The sequence below is a fragment of the Dama dama genome, chromosome 19 (genome assembly GCF_033118175.1).
Source record: "Dama dama isolate Ldn47 chromosome 19, ASM3311817v1, whole genome shotgun sequence".
NCBI classification, from domain to species: Eukaryota; Metazoa; Chordata; class Mammalia; order Artiodactyla; family Cervidae; genus Dama; species Dama dama.
The window spans coordinates 12,692,266-12,711,166 of NC_083699.1; positions in this window are offsets into that span (position 1 = coordinate 12,692,266).

The window sequence follows — 18,901 nt, forward strand, 5'->3', positions numbered from 1 at the left end:
GGGTCGCCATGTAAACCAGGGACACAGATGCGAGAGCCTCGGGGAACAGAACCTCTGAGCAGACCCGCCCACCTGCGAGCGGCCCTGGCACCTTCCCTCTTTGTTATGATGCTGTTGGCTTAGAAAAAAAGAGATAAAACCAAGTTCAAATGAAGTTCATTGTGTGTGTTTGTTTGCTTACTTGAGTTTACACTTGGCAATCCTCAAGGGAGGACTTTGGCTGAACCCAGGGAATCAGTGGGGAAAGAATCACAAAGTTTGGGACTTGTTGACCAGAAAATTTCCTGTGGTCTGACAGATCACCGTTTCCCACACAGCCCTCTTCATCAGAGAGATGACGGTATCACTTTCAGTGGGCTTTGCTGCTTCTTCTGGATTTTTCTTCCATTGTGCTTAAATCAGAGGCTTCTGTATTTATTTACTGATTTTTCAGATTTAGCTATAACCTCTTGACTTCCTGCTGTGAAAGATAAGGATGTGGCACTCTTGTTCTGCCCATTCTGCCGATGGAACTGTATTGTAATTTTTTATTAATTCAATAGTCAAGGTAAACACTGTGGTGATTATGGGAAATATTTTTCCCAGCTCAGGCAAACTGATAATGTTTCCTTTGTAATGCAACTTTTCTCCCTGGAGTTCAAAATTATCTTAAGATTTATAACTATTCCTAATGTTCTTTCAACTCTTTGCCAGAATTGTTAATCTCCACTTAATAGTCAAATGTGTCAGGTAATCCTTTGATTTTTTTACTGGTTTATTTATTTATTTATTTTGGCTGTGTAGCACGTGAGATCTTAGTTTCCTGACCAGATATTGAACCCGTGCCCCTTGCATTGGAAGCAGGGAGTCTTAGCCACTGGACCATCAAGAAAGTGCCTTGATTTTTTTCTTTTAACATAGCCCATCTGGAGCCTTCTGGCCTCCTGCTCTGATGTGTCATCCAACTCTCCTGGGTTGAATCCATTTCTTGAATCCTATGTCTTCTCTTTCCCTGGTTTATTCCCTCATTTTGGTGAAGTACATCCTCTAGTAGCTTCCCAATAAGGTCTGCTTAAATTTTAATAAATTTTTGAATATTTTCCTGTTTTTATAGGAACTGATAACTCATTTTATTCTGTAAGTAGCATTTTTTCATTGGTGCAAATCCCTCTGAAGATATTAGTTAAGATTTTCCTGAAAGTTTATGCTATTCTTTGTGCTGCCTTAATTTCCTCTAAATTTCTATGTCTGATAGGATTCCCACCAATCATTGTGGACACGTCTTTTCTTTGAGTTCAGTGACCCTAAAGAGGAACATTCTAGCCTGCTGCCTCAGATGTACAAGCTGGGCCACCAGGACTCACAGAGGCAGTGGAGAAAGAGTCGCTGGTGGTTCTCCCCATTCATTCAGCATCCTGAGCTGCCCTTAATCTCCTCCAGGGTGTTTTCTGTCGAAGTCGATGCCTGGCGGGTGGGGCAGAGAAGTGATCTAGGGGTCCCCCTGCTTTTAGTAAAACCTCTTAACTCATCCCACCTCCTGAGAGGTCCCTGGTGCCCCCAGTCCTGTGCCTTTCAGGGGGCTGCCCTATGGGGCCAATCTGTTCGCTTCCTGCCTCCTCTCTGCAGCTCACGCCTGGCCTCTAAGTCACTCCTTACTCGCTACCTGCTTTCCAGTTTCCAAAATTTTGTTCACATCTCTCCATCCTTGTTGTCTCTTTCTTTTTAGCTCTGTCCTTGAGGAGTCTGTTGCCTTGAACAAAATCTTTATATTGTAATGAGGTTTTGAGATGGGACGAAGGCAAAAGAGGGTGTTTAATAACCACGTTGACTTGGATGGTTGCTCCATCTTTCAATGGGGAAAAAGTGCTTAAAATATTCTTTGAAAATCCCACCAAGTTTGAGAACGTTGTTAAATCATCACATCTGTAGGTCCAATGCACAACCCTTATTGAGCTGTCTGCCATGTAGAAGGTGAGGAGTTCCTGCCGGTTGACTATGTGAATGAATAAATGAATCAGGTGTCCACTGGTAGTACTACGGACTCCTTTGGAAGTTAAAGGACTCTGGAAACCCAGAAGGGAGGAGAGCACAGTAGGTTCAAGTGACTTCAGGAATACTGGTTCCACCTGGGAAGCTTCTAGAGTGACAGGTCTCTGAAGACTGTTCCAGAACTAACTGAATCCTGTTCTTAGAAACTTTGTCCTGGGGAATCTGCCTTTCAGTGAAGCAACTGCCCACCTCCAGACTTCTTGTTACAAGAGAAAAAGAAACCTCTGCTGTCTAAGGCACTGCAAAGCATATTCTTTTTCACTGTTTGCAACTGAAAGCATTCCTAACAGATACATGGGGATTGTGAGTCCTGAAACGTGAAAGTGGAAAGGGTGTCCGATCAGGTGAGTGTGGAAAGAGTTCAGCAAACATCTCCAGGGATATGTAGCTCCAAAAGCCTCCCAGGAGGAAGGGTGATGATGGGGAGTCCTCTCAGGTGCTCCCCAGGTTCCCAGTGCTGACCTGCTCCTCCTTGCTTCTCCCCTCACCCCACCCAGCAGACCTACTCTGGTCTCCCTGGGAGGCACTGGGCTGCGGTTGTCTGGCCAGTCCTCGAGTCTCTCTTCTTGTTTTATGTTTCTGCATGTGCTTCATGCCCTAAGCCTAAAGCTGTTTTGGAGTCACCAATATCAACACTGACTATTTTTGGCTCTTTTCAGTCACTTTCTATCAACTTTATTCTTCCATGAGATCACTTGGTCACTGTACAAGGAAGCAGGGAAAGAAAAATCCACAGAGTAACATCTCCAGGTAACATCCTGCCATGTTTGTTGATAACAACCTACCCATTGTTGCATTCACCTCTCCAGCCCTACCCTCAGCAAGAGAGGCTGGAGTTACTTCCTGAACCGCTGGAGGCAGATTCTGTGGGAGCCTGCAGAGATGGCAAGGATACAGGGAGTTCTGGGAAGAGGTCAGTGACTGGAAACCCAGGGAATTCTCCCAGAACTAAAGAAGAATGAAGGGGGTCCTTTTTCCTGGAAGAAGAGGAAGTGGGTGAACTCCAGGGTCAAAGCCCTATGTCAGGGAGGCAATGAGACAGGTGACACTTCAAAAGAATGATACACATTCTTTGATGATTAAATGTAGCAGAGGAATATTCCATTCCTAGAGAAAGGAATTCTACTGCAGAGATTACTACCTCTGACCTGAGATTCTGCCCTAAGTAGACACTGTATGTTATGGTGGCAGGCACCAGGTGACTTTGCAGATCTAGCAGAGAGTTAAATGATCTTCATGAAACAAACGGTCTCAGGGCAGAAATTAGTGATGACGTGGGGAACTAAATGATGAGCTCCTTGCTGGGGAGGAAACCAGCATTTTAAAATTCTCTCCATGTTTACAGTCCTTCGGACCATATTCCTGGAGCACTTCACTGCTCTAAGTGTCTGAGAAGGACTCCTGAGGGACCAGGTACCAAGATGCAGCTGCAGATTATGTTTAGCCTTTGACAAGATTAGGAGCTAGAGGATCCCAAGGCAGGCCAGAGTCCTGGTGATCTGCTGACACTGCTTAGAATTCATTTAGAAAAGCACAGATGGAATGCAACAGTCTCACTTGATGATGTAATAAACACATAGTGTTTTACTTGAAGTGCCTGGAGATGTTTTCGAGAGGGCTCACTAAGCAAGTGGCAAGGATGGGGCTCACTCTCCAGAGGTTGCCCCTTCCTGACTGTCCCTATGGCAACTTCAAGGCCAGTTGGTGCTCAGGAGAAGTCGGGTGCTTTGCAATAATGAGTTCACAATTAGAAGTGACATGTTTTTCAGATCAGTTTTCAACTTGATTAGTGACTTTTCTCAGTGGATTTCAGAGCTGTAAATTTTTTACCTTTTATACTTTGAAGCTAAGGCTAAGTTACTGTGTGTGTAAGCATTTGAGACTGTGCTGTTTTTCTGTTGGACTGACCCTCTGGTCATTATAAAGTGTCCTGTTTTCTGTTGGGTGGTGCTTCCTGCCTCACAATTTACTGTCTGGTATTAGGACAGCTCCCCCAGCTCCGTGTGGTGGACATCTGCATGATGACTCATCCTCTCAATTTCAACCTTTCTGTGTTCCTATATTTAAAGTCTGTTTTTCAAAATCCACTATTATGGTTGTAGCTTTTTACTTGGATTAGTCAGCCTGCTTGATACAGTTTATATTTATATTAGTTCTTGATATAGTTGGGTTTTCAGTGACTATCTTGCTGTTTTCTAATTAACCCACCTGCTTTATGTTCCATTTAAAATTTTTCCCTTCCTTCTTTTGAATGACTAACACATTTTTTGTCATTTCATTTTACCTCTTTATTGCCTTGTCACAGATTTCTTTCTTTACTGTTTTTATGTCTTGAGTATGGGCTTCTCGTGTGGCTCAGATGGTAAAGAATCTGCCTGCAGTGCAGGAGACCCAAGTTCAATCCCTGGGTTGGGAAGATCCCCTGGAGAAGGGAATGGCAGCCCACTCCAGTATTCTTGCCTGGGAAGTCCATGGACAGAGGAGCCTGGCGGGCTACAGTCCGTGGGGTCGCAGAGAGTCAGACACGGCTGAGCGACCAGCACTACCGCTACTACTGTGTCCTCAGTGCTGATCTCTGGCTACAACGTAAGGCATTACCTTCCATTCCAGGCTCCAGAGGGGGAAGAGGAAAAGCAGCAAACTTTCTGAATGCTAAGAGGTGGGCAATATGTGGTTTAAGCTTAGAGATGAATGGCTGGATGGATAAACAAAAATGGAAGGCTGAACTAGGTCATTCTTTGAAGGAATTCATGGGATACATGGTTTTACAACAGAAGAGACCACATTTGCAACATAGAAAAACACCTTCAGTCAACTCTTTTATATTTGCTTTCTGGTTTTGATCCAATGAAAGTGAAGGTTGCTCAGTCATGTCCAACTTTTGCGATCCCATGGACTATAGAGTTCACGGAAATCTCCATGCCAGAATACTAGAGTGGGTGGCCGTTCCCTTCTCCAGGGGATCTTCCCAACCCAGGGACCGAACCCAGGTCTCCCACAGTGCAGGTGGATTCTTTACTAGCTGAGCCACCAGAGAAGCCCAAGAATACTGGAGTGGGTAGCCTATCCCTTCTCCAGAGGACCTTTCCAATCCAGGAATCGAACCAGGGTTTCCTGCATTTCAGGTGGATTCTTTACCAGCTAAGCTACCAGGGAAGTCAATATCCAACTGCTATTGGAAATTCATACTTGATGACCCATGAGTATCTTAAATTCAGTGTATCCTCCTTCACTGCCCTGGCTCCCTTCTCTGTACTCTATCTCAGCGATAGTGCCACCTCCTACCAGGCTGCCAAGCCTAGAATCTGGGCATCCAGTAAACCATCCAGAAACCCCTTGACTTCCCTCTCTTTCTCATCTCTTTTTATCACCAACTCTGACTGCCTCTACATCCTAAAGGTCCCTCACATCCATTCACATCTCTCCACACTTTTTACCTGGGCTTTTCTATCGCTCAGCCACAGAACACCGCCTAATGACTCAATCTGCTACATGAATGCTCACAGAGGCAAACAGTTTAGGACAAACAACAACTACCCTTTTGCCATATCAATCAGCCTCTTTTCAGACAGTAAAGAGCCCACAAAGGGTTGAGGGGGAGGGGGAGACCTGATAGAGCAGGAAGTACTCCTAACAAACAGCATTACAAAGGATCTAAAGATTTCACTCCCAGTGAGTCCCGTACTAGCCGGTAAGTGCTTCTGGCCTCACATTAGGAAATAGAAACGCTCTCCTTGGAGGTCACAGCAACCTAAGTGAGTAAAACTCTGAAAGCCAGTTTTCAATTCCCAAGTGTACTGACTATCTGGAATTTTCAGGGGACTTGATGGATCAGAGTAATGCAAAAAAGCAAGACCTCCAGCCCCAGGGTTTTATGGCATCTATAAAACATGTTTTACAGTTTCTGCTCAATTTTATGCTGTTAAGCTAAACATTTGATATCATATGGCACTTTAAGCACATTGATTTATGGTAAGTCAGCAATTGCATCTGTAATAAAAAACCCAAAGTATGGGTTTTAAAAGTAATCTACTGTATTTATTATTGACATAAACGGTTACCTGCAGTCCATTTGAACATCATCTTAGATTTAACTCGTGTATTAAAGATATTATGTTTCCCACTCAGCAAGGTCATTGCCAAGGTGAAAACTATATATGGTTGGAAATGAAAAAGATCAAATGCGTAATGATAAATATTTTTCAAATAAATGATATATAGGATTTCATCTTTCTACATTCCTGATTAATAATCACATTCTGTTTATTTTTTACACTCACCTCTTTCCCCCAGCCCCCAAGTCCAGCAGCCACTAATCTTTTCTTCATCTCTATAGTTTTTTTATTTCAAGAATGCTGTGTAAATGAAATCAGGCAGTTTGTAAACTTTTGAGACTGGCTTTTTTCCCCAGTCAATATAATTCTCTTGAGGTCTGTTTAGTTATGTGGGTTGTCTTGTGCTTATTTTGGCAGCATGGATACAACTAGCGTGGCATAATTCAATTAATTTGAAAACTACTTCAATACAAACCAAAGTAAGAGTGTCTAAGTTCAAAGTAATTTCATAACAGGGAAATAATTTAGTCCATTTTAATGAAGGAAAAATGTTAATTTCTAGACAGTGTTAGAGCAAGTTTGGACAAAAATGCATTTAGTTCATTTAAGAGTTGGCTGGCAGCATATTAAAAAAAAAACAAAAAAAAAAAACAAACCTGATATCCCTAAGGCTAATTTAAGAGATGTTTTAAACATCACATTGTATACCTGAAATAAATACAATTTCAATTTGTCAGTCATATCACAATGAAGGTGGGGAGAAAAATAAGGAAATTGGAGCACAAGGAGGTGAAGTTGACTTTTCCAAGGTGACAGAGAAGTCTGTGGCAGTGTTAGCTGCTCAGTCATGTCCAACTCTGCGACCCCGTGGACTGTAGCCCGTCAGGCTCCTCTGTCCCGGGGATTCTCCAGGCAAGAACACTGGAGTGGGTAGCCATTCCCTCCTCCAGGGGATCTTTCCAACCCGGGTCTCCTTCATTGCAGGCAGATTCTTTTACCATCTGGGCCACCAGGAAAACCCACATCAGTGGTGGGATTAGGCTAGAAACAGCTTCATCTGTGAGCCAAGCAGGAGTGTCTGACAAGATCCAGCAGGCCCGGGAGTCACAGTTCTTTTGGAGGAAACGATGAATGAGCTGGCTTTCTCCTTATCTCTGTTTATCCTGTGTCATCTTGCCCTGGTAGCCTCTTGTGTACGTTCTTCTTTCTCAAGAGAACTGGGCTGCCATAGCTTGCTTCATCTGGAGAGGGATTGGGGACTGTGCCCGGCCCCTTCTCTGGGAGGTGACTTGACTTTACACGGGACATTGCTGGTTAGATATCGGCCAGGATTACAACTGCTCGAAACCATTAGTGCACTATTAGGCGTTATTTTACTCCTTTCCAGGTTAGTTGACTGGAATTGAGAAGAACTAAAATTAGCCAGGAGCATCAGTAGTAGTAATCCCTTATGTTTTCACAAGGCTTCCTAAGGTATATTCCTCCGCATAGTATCAACTGGTTATTGCTTAAAACCACTAAATTTGGGGTAATTTATATAACCAGAAAAAAAATCGATAAAACTATTAATTCTGTCCAATAATAAAAAGACAATCCGATTAAAAATGAGCAAAGGATCTGAACAGATATTTCTCTAGAGAAGATTTACAAAGTCTAATCAGCACATGGGAAGATTTCCAATATCATCAGCCATCGGAAAACACAAAGCAAAGAAATGTGACTTCACACACACCCACTAGGATGGCTATCATAAAAAAGACAAGACAATAACAAGTATTGGCAAGGATGTGGAGAATGAAATCCCTAGTGAGAACTGAAAACATACGTCCACAAGAACTTGTTTAAGAATATTCATAGCAGCTTCATTCATAATCACCAAGAAGTGGAAACAACTCCAGTGTCCATCAAGTGATGAAGAGATAAAAAAAAAAGTATATTCACACAATGGACTATTGTTTGACATTTACAAGGAATGAAATACTGATATATGTTACAACATAGATGAAACTTGCAAACATTTTATAAAACGAAAGGAGCTAATAATAATATACCACATGTGCAATTCCTTTTAAATGAAATGTTCCAAATAGGCAAATCTACAGAGAAAAATCTTGGGAAAGATTGAAGGCAAAAGGAGAAGGGGGTGACAGAGGATAAGATTGTCAGATAGCATCACTGACTCAATGGACATGAATCTCAGCAAACTCTGGGAGATAATGAAGGACAGGGAAGCCTGGCATGCAACAGTCCATGGGGTCTCAAAGAGTCGGACATGACTAAGTGACTGAACAATAACAAGAGGCTGAAAACATATTAGTGGTTTCTAAGGCTGGGTGGATGGGGGACATGAAGGGGAAATGAAGAGTGAAGGGTGATGGGTATAGGGTTTCCTTCTGGAGTGTGGAAACGTGCTAAAATTAGATGGTGGTGATAGTCACACAACTCTATGAATATACTGGGGTGGCCAAAAAGTCTGGGCTTTTCTGAAAAGCCCTGATGTTACAGAAAAATCTGAACTTTTTGGCCAACCCAATACTGAAATGCATTGAATTTTACATATTAAATGGTTGAATTGATGGTATATGAGTGGTATCTCAATAAAGAAATTACAAATGAAAGCCACAGACTGGGGAACATTATTTACAAAATATAATTTGATTAAAAAATAACAACTCAAATATATATTACAACTAAATACTGGGAACACAAACACCTCTATTAAAAAAAAATAGGGCAAAGATCTGAACAGACAGTTCACCAAAGAAGATACATGAATGCTAAATAAACATAAAAAGTTGTTCAATGAACATCATTAGTCATCAGGGAAATGTAAAGTGAAACTAGCCAGAGCTATTACTACATATCCATTAGAATGGCTAAAATCAAAGAAACAAAATCTGACAATATATAGTGTCCATGAGCATGTGGTAATACTGGATCTTTCATACATTTCTGTGGGGATGCAAAAAGGCACAGCCAGTTTGCATAGTAGTTTGGCAGTTTCTTAAAAACTTAAGTATATACTTACCATTCCACTGACCAAGCCTACACATAGGTGTTAACTCGAGAGAAATAAACAATTTATGTTTTTACGAAGATGTATGCATGATTGTCCTTAGCAATTTTATTCACAGTAGCTCAAACTGGAAGGAACTTAACAAAGGTTTCATCAACAAGCAACTGCACAGACAAACCATTCTAAATCCCTTCAATGCAAGAAAAGGAATAAACTACCAGTGCGTACAACATGGATGCAGTGCAGATGGTTTATGTTATGTGAAAGAAGAGAGACCACGATGACTATACATTCTCTGATTCCACTTATATAAAAATCTAGACAAGGCAAACTGTAATGGAAGGAATCAGATCAGGGGATGTCTGGGGATAAGTGTAGAGGAAAGGATGAACTGTAATGGACCAAGAAGGAATTTTTTGGGGTGATGTCTATTTTATGTTTTGATTTGGGTGGTGGTTACATAATATATACATTTCTCATGAGTTCCTGACTTGTACAATGACAAAGTACACATTTTACTGAATATAAATCATACCTCTATAAAAGTGATTAAATTTTTTAGAAAAAAATCAAAGAAACGTGTGGTTTATGCAATTAGGGAATTACTACAGGCTGAAAAGTTTGTTTTCCCCCTCAAATTCAAGGTTAAAACCTAATTCCTGATGTGAAGGTGGCACCTCTGGGAGGTAGAATTAGTGCCCTTAGAAGTCAGAGAGCTCCCTCACCCCATCTGCCACATATGATGCAGGAAGGAAAAAAAACAGAAAGTAGGCTGTCACCAGATACAACCCCAGCTGGCGCCCAGATCCTGGACTGGTCAGCCTCCAGAACTGCGAGAAATACATTTCTGTCATTTATAAGCTACTCGGGCTATGGCGCTCTGTTTTAGCAGCCTGAATGGACTAAAACAGGAATAACAAGGGATTATTGTTGATAACAAACTGAAATCCACCATGTGAGTCAGTCCTTACGTGAGGCGCGTACAGACAGAAGTCGGGGTTCCCAGTTCCCAGAACAGGGATCGAGCCACTCCACCATGTGCTCAGTTCTTTTTAGCTTGTATAATATCACCCGACATGAATCCAAAGCACTGTGAAAATGAGAGAAACATGAAGGAGTTTTAAAGGGTTAGGGATGGGGAATACGTGTAAATCCATGGTTGATTCATATCAATGTGTGACAAAACCCACTGAAATGTTGTGAAGTGATTGGCCTCCAACTAATAAAAAAAAAAACACAAAACCCAAATATGTTGACTTTGTGACACAGTTCCTGGGTGGCGCCCTCAGAGGAGGGGCATGTTCCAGGCTTAGATCGGGTTAAGTGAACCCTGAGGCAGGGATCCTGGGGGTGGAGAAAAGCATTAACATGAGGGCCTGAGACTGCTATCCTGGGGCCCTTGGCTGGCATCTGAGAACCTGGATTTGGAGAAGGATCCTAAAACTCTTATGAGAATGGCTCACTGTGCCTAAATTACAAATAATATGGGTTGTGCTTTCCTTCTGCAATTAGGCCACAGGCCAGGGAGAGAGTATCTCTGTGACCACCTCTCAGGAAAGACACTGGTGAGACTTTCCTGGTGGTTCAGAGGCTAAGACTCTGCACTCCCAACACAGGGAGCCCAGGTTTGATCCCTGGCTAAGAAACTAGATCCCACATGCCACAACTAAGAGTTAGAATGCCACAACGAAGATCAAAGATCCTGTGTGCTGCAATTAAGACCCAGTGCAGCCAAAAAAAAAAAAAGAGAGACAGAGACAGAGAGAGTCACTGAGCACTGAGTTTCTCAAGAGCTCCCCTGGAAAATGGCATTTTTTACACTCGTTAACCACTTGTTGCTGGGGGAAGGAACAATATCCCGTTTGACTCACTGGGAAAGAGTTCTTAGGAGTGTGTTCCTGGTCCTCTGGACTTCATCCGACACACCTCTTCCCTTTGCTGAGTTGGCTGTGTCCTCTAGCTATCATCAGTCATGACCAAAAGTACGACTATATGCTGAGTTGTGTGAGTCCTTCTACAGAATCATTGAACCTGGGGGTGATCCTGGAGGCCTCAACACAAGAGGTGATCCCAGGAGACACAAAGAAGGGCAGAGATGATGGCCTTAAAGGCATATACTGTCAAATAAGTTACCTAAGTGCACAAATGGGGCAAAATTCTTCTGGGGAACTTGGAACAACTGTAGAACAAGCACGTATGTGGCAAGGGGGATGTGACATTTATCCACCAACTCCTGAGTTGGTATTAATTGTCTGCAACTTCCAGCCTACCCTGTGCATGGGCCCAGTGGGCATTGGGGGGGGGGGTGTGCACAGCCAGCCCTGAAGGCAAGAGCTGCAGCTGGAAGCCGGGCTTGCACGTGCAGAAACGCCATGTGCCTGCAGAGGGTAAGGTGGGCCGCTTCTGCCACAGCCCCTGAAAGGCATTGAATGGAACATGAAATAGGACTATTGCCCAGCCTTTCCCAAGCTGCTCATCCCCTTCCCTAGGAACACAGGGAAGATGGATCACTTGTGGCTCATTCCCACCAGGGAGCCCCTGCCTCCCGGGAGAGGCCGCCCCCGGGGCACCATGTGCGGAGGTGTCTTATCTGTTGAAGACAGAGGTGTGGGCCTTCTTCCCTCTCTGCCCTCATGTCCTGGGCACAGGAAGCCGTGCTCTGGTTTACTGTTTCGTATTTCACCTCTTTACTCAGTCTGATGAATAGGTCAGCAAGAGGCCTCCCCACCCACAGAAGGGGCAGCTCCTCCATCAGGCCGCACTGACTGCTTCTCTCTCTGTCTTGGTATTGTGTGCATCCACTGGGGCTGATCCACCCTGCTTGCTCTTGGTGGTGTTGCCACACTCCCCAGAACTCTCTGGCTTACTTAACAGTCTTCTCACTCTGTCTTTTTCTACTCAGGTGGCTAGAAATTCATCATCCATAACATGGGGATATTAAGAGTACCTACCTCAGAGAGCTGCTATGAGTTTTATGTCAGATATCACAAGTAAAGTGCTTCAAACAGTGCCTGGTACACGGCAAGCACACAAGAGTTCACTATTATTATTAGTAATTTATAACCAGGGGCTTCCAGGTGGTAAAGAACCCGCCTGCCAATGCAGGAGACCTAAGAGATGCTGGTTCGATCCCTGGGTCAGGAAGATCCTCTGGAGGAGGGCATGGCAACCCACTCCAGTATTCTCGCCTGGAGAATCCCACAGACAGAGGAGCCTGGCAGGCTCTAATCCAGAGGGTTGCAAACAGTCGGAAACGACTGAAGCAAGTAAGCACACACGTCTATTATAACTAATTGGCAGATGCGTATTTATTGGAAGAAATAAATTTATATTTATTTATAAATCAATCAATCCAGATTGCTTCAGCCTGCTGATTGCAATGCATCAGCAGACTAGCATGATGATGGATTCTTCAGGAACTCTCAGCCAATTTTCAATTTCAGCTTTCGCAAAACTGTCAGAAGTTCTAGGTAAAACACCATTCCTCTCAAACAGCAGTGAGTGATTTACATGCTCAGCTCCTAAAATCAAGGTTGCTAGGCAGACTGAGTGAAACTCCTGCTCAAGGAATGGAAGGTAATACAGTGGGAACTCTCCTAAGTTCACTGTCACCCTCTACTATCCACACAGTTTAATCTTTCCTTAAAAAAAAAAAAAAGTCCAGTATTTACAGAACTGATTTGAAAACTCTTTCCATAACCATTCATGGGAAGAACAGAGAGGCCACGGCCAGAAAAGTTAGAATGCTCCAATGAGAAACAGAAGCCACAGGATCTCATGAGCAGAATGAGACAGACAGCCCCGTGGTCACACGTGATGAACAACGAATGCTTAGCAAGCACAGTGGAAGGAAGAGGGCGATTCTGAGAACTCCCTCATGAAGACTGCACTTCTGGTGACCTTGGAACAAGAGTCTAAGCAAGAACCCCAGATGGCCAGGCAACTGGAACAAAGGCCCAAACAGGACGAAGCCAGCAGGTGACAACGTGTGGCAGGACGTCCCCTGTGCGGAGGGAGAGATTCAGAATGGGGGCGACCTGTTGGCCACAGCTGGCTAAGGTCTGTCATCCTGAGGGATCTAACTACGGATGCCGGAACTCAGGGTGCATCATCTGCTGTAGTTTTATTAATCGTGATCATGTTTGCTGAATACTGAACTTATACCAGAATGAAGAGTTGGGCTAACCCAATGAGCATTTGTGGTCTTTAAGACTCTCAGAACCTTTTGTGAGGTATCCTAATTTGTGTATGCTACCATTTTTCTGCTGGGATTCTCCTGATAAAATATCTATTTAAAAATAACAAGTACAGTTAATTAATTTTGATAACAAATATGCCGGACTGATGACAATTAACACAGCTCTAATCTCTGAAGTTAACTTTTTCTTTCTCTTGGATTTGAAAATTACCTGGTTTTCTGAAGTAAACAATGATGAATATTAATGATAATGAAGAATGATAATGAATATTAAAGAGCGACAATAATTAATATTAAAATGCCACAGGCTAAATAAGATTTTTCTTTTCCTTTAATGCAAAAAGTAACCAGTTCAAGGATTTCCCAGTTCTTAAGATAAATCTTAAGTTCAGTTAGTCAGTTCAGTCTCTCAGTCATGTTGGACTCTTTTCGACCCCATGGACTGCAGCACGCCAGGCTTCCCTGTCCATCACCAGCTCCCAAGGTTTGTTTAAACTCGTCCATCGAGTTGGTAATGCCATCCAACCATCTTATCATCTGTTGTTCCCTTCTCCTCCTGCCTTCAATCTTTCCCAGCATCAGGGTCTTTTCCAATGAGTCAGTTCTTCACATCAGGTGGCCAAAGTATTGGAGCTTCAGCATCAGCATCAGTCCTTTCAATGAATATTCAGGACTGATTTCCTTTAGGATGGACTCGCTGGATCTCCTTGCAGTCCAAGGGACTCTCAAGAGTCTTCTCTAACACCACAGTTCAAAAGCATCAATTCTTCAGTGCTCAACTTTCTTTATGGTCCAACTCTCACAACCATACATGAATACTGGAAAAACCATAGCTTTGACTAGACGGACCTTTGTTGGCAAAGTAATGTCTCTGCTTTTTAATATGCTGTCTAGGTTTGTCATAACTTTTCTCCCAAGAAGCAAGTGTCTTTTATTTTCATGGCTGCAGTCACCATCTGCAGTGATTTTGGAGCCCAAGAAAATAAAATCTGTCACTGTTTCCATTGTTTCCCCATCTGTTTGCCATGAAATGATGAGACCAGATGCCATGATCTTAGTTTTTTGAATGTTGAGTTTTAAGCCAGCTTTTTCACTCTCCTCTTTCACTTTTATCAAGAGGCTCTTTAGTTCCTCTTCACTTTCTGCCATAAGGGTGGTGTCATCTGTGTATCTGAGGTTACTGATACTTCCCCTGGAAATCTTGATTCCAGCTTGTGCTTTATCTAGTCTGGCATTTCACATGATGCACTCTGCATAGAAGTTAAATAAGCAGGGTGACAATATACTGCCTTGACATACTCCTTTCCCAAATTGGAACCAGTCTGTTGTTCCATGTCCAATTCTAAGTGGTGATTCTTGACCTGCATACAGGTTTCTCAGGAGGCAGGTAAGGTGGTCTGGTATTCCCATCTCTTGAAGAATTTTCCACAGTTTGTTGTGATCCACACAGTCAAAGGCTTTAGCATAATCAATGAAGCAGAAGTAGATGTTTTTCTGGAATTCTCTTGCTTTTTATATGATCCAGTGGATGTTGGCAATTTGATCTCTGGTTCCTCTGCCTTTTCTAAATACAGCTTGAACATCTGGAATTTCTCGGTTCACGAACTGTTAAAGCCTAGGTTGGAGAATTTTGAGCATTACTTTGCTAGCATGTGATATGAGTGCAACTGTACGGTAGTTTGAACATTCTTTGGCATTGCCTTTCTTTGAGATTGGAATGAAAACTGATCTTGCCGATTAAAAAATGCATAAATGCTTTAGGAATTAATTTAAAGATGGATTTTATGAAGGTAGTGTTAGGAGAGAGACTGTAAGAGTTAAGAGATTTTCATTTGATGTTTGGAGACTGTCCATGGCCCTGGGCTGGAGAGGGGTCTGTAAAAGTCCAGGTAAACACCCTCCTTCTAGTTCTCTGATCCCACACAGGACATTTCACCAAGGACAAAAATGCCAAACTGTTAATGTTTACATACACCAAAAAGCCATATGATCAAGGTTTAGTTCTCACTGCTCATTAATTTTATTCTTAATTTGGCTGATTTTAGGTATCAGCTCACACCTATCATACAGTTTAAATTAGAACATGCTGATTTTAGCCCTTCAAAAACTTCCCTCCCAATAAGCATATTAGTCTTAGGCTTTTCAAAAATGACTTGTACCTTGGAAACTCTTGCATAGTTTATCTAATGAACACATGGGGTGGATTTTTAAAGAGAGCTATTGTTCTAAAATATATGAACTGAGAGGACTGTACCGGAATCTATTCCTTAAAGTAGTACAAGGGTGACATCCACTGGCCAAATAGCTTTAGTGACAAGTGACAAAGAGAACACGCCAAAACAGATGCTCTACATAGTTGAATGTTGTTCAGTTTCTAAGTCACGTCGACTCTTCTGTGAGACCATGGACTGTAGCCTGTGAGGCTGTCACGGCTAACGCCACGGCAGGCAGCCTAGATTAGGAGTAGGCCTGGTTTCCCGGGGTAACATAATTATCAGGCCTCCTGGATCCAGTCAATCAACATATGCCTAGCCAGAAAAAAGGGAACCTATCAGGGGAAAGCTGAAAGCCCCACGTTGGGCCAACAAAAATTACCTTGCAACTGTGTAACCAATCCGCTTACGCCAACTACCCACTATGGAACCAATCCGATTGTGCCAACTACCTGCTGCTTATTTTGACCTAATAAATACCGGAGAGAACTGGGGCTCGGGGGCCTTTCGTCCTCACACACCTGGTGAGGGCGGGAGGCCCTGGCTCGAGTCAGTAATAAATTCCCCTATTGCGAGTTGCATTGTTTCGAGGAGTCTTCTTTCCCGACCGGGAACTCGGACCACGGGCAGAACATAGCCCTCCAGTCTCCTCTGTACTTGGGATTTTCCAGGCAAGAATACTGGAGTGGGTTGCCATTGCCTTCTCCAGAAGATCTTCCCCACCCAGGGATTGAACCCACATCTCCTGCATTGGCAGGCAGTTTCTTTACTACTGTATAGGTGAATACATCTATCCAAAAGCAAATGTATTCAAATTTAAAAAATTATATCCACTATTGTATACACTTCTTAACATTATTTTTACAAATCTATGCTGCATATGCCAATCCACACTGGCAAAAATTCAAAAGTTTAACAATATACTCTCTTGGTCAGGCTGTGGGAAAACAAGCATCTTCATGACACAAAATGTTACAAACCATTTAAAGGGAAATTGGGCAACATCCAACAAAACCACGCATGCATTTATCTGTTGACCCAGCAATCCCACTTTAGACTGAGACACTTCTGACAATATAAAATACATATGCATGAAATTATTTATTGTGACATGATTTATGGTTGCAAAATATTGAATACTTAATAAATGCCCCAATATAGGAGAGTGGCTGAATAAAGGATGGTACATACATAGGACACAGTGCTATGCAGGTAAGAGAAAGAAAAGAAAGAGTAAGATCTACATGAACTGATGTGGAGAGTTTTTCAGGATAGATCATTAGGCAGAGAGAAACCACTCAATGACTGACACAGGTAACAATGCTGTTGCTTTTTTTTAAACCTAAGCCAGGAGATAATAAAAAATTTTATTGTACCATAAAGGTATGGTGAATCAGGCATGGTAGAGATGGATGAGAAAGGCATTTCAAGTCAGATATGATACCTGTGATACTCGTCTTTGTCTTTCATGGGCCAGCCTCCTGATATACACACTGGTACAATCTATCAGGGGCAGTCATTTCTACAGATAGTTACAGATGTACATATATCTATATGCACAGGTAGAGATATATACACACATACATATGTAGGTAGATAGATATTGGAAACAGATAATTAAAACGTGTGGGTTTACATGTGTGAACTGAATCATACATTGATTCTGCAGTATTTACAGAAAAATCACGCTTGAACAGATGACAACAGGTGAAACAGAATCTAGTAAGATTGTTTACTTCAAGATTTTACACTGATCTGTTTGACATGGGTGTGTGCTGACTTAAATTTCAAGATTAGAATAGGGAAGAATTACTGCTTCCCTGGTTGTAAAAGCTGCCGTTGCTTCTGTAGAGATATGCTCATACTTCTCTTTCTATCATTGTTCTTCCAGCAAGCTGGTCACTGAAATTTAATTCAATTTGATCTAATCTAATTTTGTCTCATCCTTTTCTCTTTCCTCATCTCACCTTGAATTTCAGGGGCAGTTTTATTGTATGGCTTTGCAATAGTACTCATTTTATAGTATTCTATTTCTTTCTTCTATTAAAATTGTAGTTTTCTTAACATTTTTCCTTAAAAATAGAAAAACAACCACCAACCACGTGTACTGCAGGAACTGGGAGCTGGAGTGCCTGGGCACTCACAGGAAACTCTGGATGGAGCAGAGGAGGACTGGAGGGGGAAACCCTTTCCGTCTGAGATGTCTCTCCTTTGCCATCTACTGACAAAACTTAACCGGGGCCACTTGGCAAAGGAAGCATATTTAAATGATCACAGAAGAGGGCAAAAGGATGAGCTGGAGGTCAGACAGTAAATCTATAACGGGCATAAGGGTATCTACACAGACATCCCATGGCTGTTCCTCTAACAGTTTAATTCTTTCTTAATATATTTACCCATCCTTTGTCTTTCTCTTTCACAACATGTAATTCATAAGTGTGTGAACATATTTCATTGTTTATATTCATATATACATACATATATGTATATGTGCATATATATATATATATTTAGCCAAGAGAGGGAGAGTTCCTTTATATTTTTCCAATTAGAAGGTGTAATATTACTTATTCTTTCACCCGTTATTAAGGAGGAAAAATACGATGAATTTATTTTTGCAATTAGACAGTAAAACAGACTTCCACAACTATAGTAGACAAACAGGCAGATAAATATATAGGCATACGGATGAATGAATATAGACACATAAAGAGAAAACCAGAAATGAGTTGAAAGAAGAACGCATACAGAGATAACACATAGAAAGGGAGATGTGTGTGCTTAGTCACTCAGTTGTGTCCAACTCTTTGCAACCTTTTGAACTACAGTCCACTAGGTTACTCTGTCCATGGGATTTTTCAGGCAAGAATACTGGAGTGGGTTGCCATTTCCTTCCCCAGGGGATCTTCCCAACCCAGGGATTGAATCTGCATCTCCTGTGTCTCCTGCATTGCAGGCAGATTCTAACTTTATTAAAAATTGAAGTCTGCAAGGCATAAATTCAACCATTGGTGTTAGAAATTTGGGGCAACTGTGGATGGCATCTCATAAGGCATTGTACGTATCTTTGTTCCCCATAAGCCAGCCTTTTCTCTTCTTCATCCTGACAAATTCACCAGTTGAGTATCTTTGAGGCAGGCCCCATCTCTTCAACTGGTTTTCAAAACAGATAGTAACGTGTCAGTCTGGGGGTCTGTGTATGAATGGAAACACACGTATTTACTCTTACACTTTACACTCATGTACTTACAGCCCTAACAGTCATGCTGGGATCTGAGAGCCAGAGGCTCTGAGCTCTAAGGTGTAAGAACTTCCTCCTTCCCATTTTTCACTCTTCCCACTGGGGAGTGCTTCTGTACTGGGGCACTCAGGTTTACTCTCTAAGGCAGCT